At 36.9% G+C, this 5,515-nt stretch overlaps 1 long non-coding RNA gene across 1 annotated transcript; it reads left to right on the top strand.

The window, feature by feature from the left end:
- The first annotated feature begins 576 nt into the window (after positions 1-576).
- On the top strand, positions 577-4,640 carry LOC143695892 (uncharacterized). The gene is made up of 3 exons (XR_013185355.1): positions 577-654; positions 1,929-2,015; positions 3,447-4,640. It is a non-coding gene; the product is annotated as an uncharacterized LOC143695892 (long non-coding RNA).
- The last annotated feature ends 875 nt before the right edge of the window (positions 4,641-5,515 follow it).

Raw genomic sequence — 5,515 nt, 5'->3', positions numbered from 1 at the left:
CTGTTGTTGGAATAGGGCATAGAAATAGATGGCTTCATGTGATGACCCAGGAAGGGCATTATTTTATTCTTTCTGTGTTTTGCCGTAGTATCGAGGGGACCGAAATCTGAAAACAAACAAACAAAAAAAGGAGACAGTCTTATCATGACTAAAATGCATCCTTAAAATTCAATTTCACGTTTACTGCCTGAGGATGTGATTTGGAAATTGGCCAAAGAAATAGGAATCTCTTTCTGCCAAGTCTGAGTTTAGCTCTGGTCTAGCCTCAGGCAAATTTTATCATCTTGCTGCATGAATGACAAATACAGAACAAAAAATACAGAGTGGTCTCGCCCAAGATACTGAGGGGCTGCTTATATTAATGGTTATGTGAAGTGTATGTTGTATGCTGTATAAAAATGATTCCTATTATTCTATTATTCTCAGTTGAACTCGTGATAAAACTGTGATACACTGGTGGGAAGGCTTCTGGGAGTCTGCTGTTGAGGTCTGCCTGCCACTAAAATGAAAGCAAGGTACCATTGTGTCAAGTGGAGTTCAACTGTCTGCATTTGTACTGCCAATCATACATTCATAAAATGGAGGGTTTTTTTGGCCTTAAAAAATATTTCTGGAGTTCATTTCTCTTTGCTGTCAGACCAAATAACATGGAAGGTAAGGAATTTAAAATTAATTTCATTGGGAAGAGATATGTCTATTCTTACACTGTCTTTTACAAATATCTTCATGTGCAGGCATCTTTATGTTCTTGCATTTGTAAATAATGTAAATTATTTAATACATAGAAAATGTACATGCACAGATGGCTTATTTTAAGTAAAAAAGAATATAAACTTCATGTACATGTACACACACACTAATACAAGTTTATGTGCATTTGTGGAAGAATGTGTTTCCTCTGGCCTCTACCACCTTGTGGTATCCTACTAAGTTACTACTCTGGGTAAGTGTGCACCTGGGGAGGAAGAGCCCCAGGCACCAGGGAATGCTGGGGCTCTCTTTCTGGAATGCAGCTTTGCATGAAAGGACCTGGGAGGTTGACACCAACCGGGACATGAGCCAGCAACATACCCTGGCATCAAAGAAGGCATCTGCCATTCCAGGCTGTATGAGCAGTGTTGCCAGCAGGTTGAGGGTGCTGATCCTTCCCCTCTGTTCAGCACTGGTGAGGTCACACTTGGAGTTCTGAGTCCAGTTCTGAGCTTCCCAATACAAAAGAGACATAGAAATGCTGGAAAGAGTTTGTGGAGGACCAAGAAGAGGATTAAGGGACTGGAGTATCTCACAGAAGGAAAGGCTGCAAGAGCTGTGGCAGCTCAACCTGGAGAAGGGAAGGCTTAGGGGAAATAATTTTAGGAAGATCTGAGGAGGGAGTGCAAGGAGGATGGAGTCAGGCTTCTTTCAGTGAATGCCCAGTGACAGGATCAGAGGCAAGGGGCACAAACAGAAACCCAAGAGTTTCCCTCTGGACAGTAACCACTTTTACACTCTGATAGTGACAGAGCACTGGCACAGGTTACCCAGGACGCTTGTGGAGTCTGCATCCTTGGAGAAATTGGAAAGCTATCTGAACATGGTCTTGGGCAAACAGCTCATCAGTCTGCCCAGTCATAGTAAAGCATGTTTAAACAGTGAAAAAGAAGAGCCTATGAATAAGAATTAGTTGGCTCTGATTATTTGGAACAGTGCTCATATTTCTTCCAAAGGAAGATATGCACACACTCATGGCTTCTCTCATTACTGTGGGACACAACAATGTAAAGGAAATAACTTACAGTAGTTTACTGCAATAAAGATAACCCCCTGATTTTTATAAGTCTAAATTGGCAATTTACTATAGTGGAAAAGAAGAAATGAAATTTTCTGTAAGCTTAATTCAAGGAACTGAAAATAATGCAAGTCATAAAAACAAATTTATTTTTGAACAGGTATAAAAATTCTATAGATGATTTTACATTCAAGGAGAATGAACCAATATGAGGACTCCTCATTAACTTTCAAGGACCATTTGGCAGGTAATGGAATTCATCCTCTAAAACATTTATTCTTTTTGTCTTATAGACACACATTCCTATCTCTGAACAACACAGTTCACTGTTGGAGGAAAAAGCTGTCTCTTTTGCATAGAAGCCAGGAGGAAAAGCAGGAGAGAAATAAGACAGGGAGAGGAATAAAGTTGAGTCTAGAGAGAGAATATATAGAGTAAGCAGAAAAGAAAACAAATTCATTTCCTACAAAGAATGAGGAAAATTAAAAACTACTGGAAGCTTACAATTTTTCCCACAATGATGCAAAAACCCACAAAGATGCAATTTCAAATTTACAGCATTGCCTTAAAAAATATCTTTTGTTTTATTGGAAATCCTGTAGTGATATTTAGCTAATTTTGATTTTGTCTGGAACTATGGAAAATTGGTTTGTGTCTCCCATCTGTCTCCCTCTGTCCTGCAGAGGCTTGGCATCCTTTTGCCATGGAAAGGACAAGCCTATGAGTCTGTGATTTACTAAAGCTAACATTTCAATGATTGGGAGACTTTTCAGTGGAAAGCAATGGATGCTGCCATTTCATGTTTTGAAGATATAAATGATGGAAAATTGAAAACCTGACTTGAGAAGGGAAATCTAAACAGTAACAATATATATGCTTTGAAATATATAAGAGTTTTTGTTTCTCTTTGTGTAAAGAAACTCAAAGCTCTTTATTTATGAACAAAAAGTTGCAGAAAAGGGGTTTAATTTTTTTAAATTTACATAACATTGTTCATTAATTGGAAATACATGATCCATAACATTTTACTCAGTGAAAAGCTATAGAGTGGTTTAGTTTCTCCTGTATGTTTTCTGATGCCCCTAATTTCACCAACTCTTGTGCTGAAAATGACACTTCAGTTTCAACACACATTGAGAAACTGGAAGAAAATATAAAGGAGTGCATGTCTAACTCTCTGATATGTTATGAATCTGTACTGTGCATTCACAGAGGATGTGGCTGAGCAGTACAGATTAATAACAGATTCAATGTGGTATATACCATATGTCTTTTTCTGTTAGAACCTGTTCAAGAAGAATTGTTTCTATTTATTTTCATTATTTCCCACCATCACCCATGCATACCAGTCTTCAGCTAGAGATTACAATTTGTAGAACTGTCAGCAGGATTGGAAATTGGTCATCTTGTGAAATTATTCCTACTGCAATATATTTACATTGTCGGTATGGAAAGTGGAAATGAGTCAGTCTACAAACACAGTGAGTGCTCTCAAGTACCTGCACTTGACTTCAAGTTTTCCTGCCTAGATTGTGTTTTCTTAGATAATTGACCTAAAGTGTCCTAGCCTCTCTTAATGAAGGAACTAAAACCATAAGCTACTCTTACTGTTAATACATTTGTCTCAGTTTGTCTTCTTGATTGCTCTCCTCCCCTCTGACACCTCTTCCTTTTGCAGGTTGTTTTCCCAAGTGCCAGAGGAGATCAGAAGAGGAGGAGCATCAGCAGCACTGAATAATCATTTACTTGGCCTTTTGCCTGTCTCTAAAACAGTTCACGGTCTTAAGTGGCAGGATGAACTATACAATTGACACATGCTCTTTGGAGAAGGCAAATATTCAAGCTACAGCAAATACTGCCTATGGAGTTGCACTGAAATGAAAACATGATCTTGGAATGATAGAGGTTTCCCTTTCCTCTCCAAAAAGAGAAAGAAACAGGTTATTTGGTATTGTAACTCACCGTAATAAGGGTGTTATCTGACTGGAAAACATGGAGGAAAGGGGATTTAAGCCTTGTCCATATCTTTGTGCGCTGGGCGGAGGAGTCCTAGGGAAATCTACAGAGTAGAAATTAAAACCTACTATGAATGGGTTTAGCAAGAATGTACTATCTCTCTTCAGATTATCTCCTGGAGTCTCTAGTTAACCACTAGAAAGCTATTTAGCATTAAATAATTTGCCATATGCCATAAATCATGTGCGTTAATATCCTGTCTTTGGAAAGGAACTCAAAAAGTTTTTTTATTTCATCCTCATGCTTTCACAAAGAGGTGATTTCTCTTGTTAATTCTAAAGAAACGGTTTGAAAATAAGGGTAAACTCAGGACTTCATTATTTAGTCCAAGTGTATCAAATACTTAGAGTAGTCACCAGAAAAAAAAAATTGTTGAATGGGTTAGAGATGGGAGTTCTAATTTTTGTTTGTTTGTTTTTTGTTAAGACCTGCTGCAACTTTTTCTTTACAAAGTGTGAGGAGTATATGACTGAATGAAAGTAGTAAATATTGTTCCATTTAAGTAAAAAGTAATTCAACTAATTAATGTTTAGGGACTTGGAAGGTTTATTTAATATACTGACATAAGAACTTGTATGATGCAGAATTCTGTGTCTTTAAAAATCCCTTCAAGTACTTCCTGTATGTTGTATTCTCAGAGGATAAGATTTGCATGATGAATGCAGAGGGTACATTTGAATTGCAGTAGCATCCTTATACCTCATTTCTAGTGGAGTAAATGATAGTTAAATCACATTCTTAGCATGTGTCCAGTTGCTACAGCAAACATGAATTCCATGGTAATAAGCAGCCACAGTACTTCACAAGCAATAGGCAATGGTTTTGTTTGGGACTTGTGTATTTATGTACCACTGCTTTTGATTCCCCCAGGAGTTCAAAATTTATGCAGAGAGTAACATTCTTCTTTTCATGGTTTCTCTCATAAATTTTGTAGTTGTACAATTTCAAAAATCTATTGGTTCTGAAAGTTTTGGTCTACTTTAACAAAAGCTAAATGAGCCCAGCCCAGTCTGTATAAGCCTCATAAACTTAGATGATTCTTTAACCAAATGTTTTTTTGACTCTGCATTTATTCAGTGCTGGTACCAGGAGTGTGATTTAACTGCCTTATATTTCCTGGCCCACTCAATCTGATATACTTTTAAAACTAGGTTGATGGTATTTAATGCTTTAGCTTATCCAATGTGTATTTTTATTGCAGTTGGAAACGGATGTGTTAATGCTTCCATGTGCAAATTCTATCTTGTAGAAGACTATTTTGTTTTTTACATTAAGAAAATTAGAAACGAAATGGATGATTTATGTAATTTTTTAGTACTTTCAAAACGGATTTGTATTCTTTTTAGCCTCACTCTACATGTTTTACAGAGCATTGATTTGTATAATAAGTTAAGGCCCAATTCCAAATCTGTTGAAATTTTTCTTGTATGCTTTTTCTTAAATGGATGCTCTATGAGGATTCTGACATGTACAGATCCAGATATGCAAGCAGTGGTATTTGCTTATTTTCTGGAGAAATTGATGACAATGCTCACCACAATCTGAGCTTTTTAGTAATGGAGCAGGGCCTTCTTTCAGTCTGGCAGACTGCACAAGGGACAGATGATAGAAATAAAGAAACAAAATTTGTAGTGGTATTTTTGTCTTTGTAAGAGGCAAAATTACCAGCACATTACCAGAGCACATGTGTTATTTCTTATTGTGTATATTAAGGAAAGCAAAGAAATACTT

The sequence above is a fragment of the Agelaius phoeniceus genome, chromosome 1, assembly GCF_051311805.1.
Source record: "Agelaius phoeniceus isolate bAgePho1 chromosome 1, bAgePho1.hap1, whole genome shotgun sequence".
NCBI classification, from domain to species: Eukaryota; Metazoa; Chordata; class Aves; order Passeriformes; family Icteridae; genus Agelaius; species Agelaius phoeniceus.
Note: the sequence above shows the minus strand (reverse complement) of the source record. Positions and strands in the feature narration are given on the sequence as shown.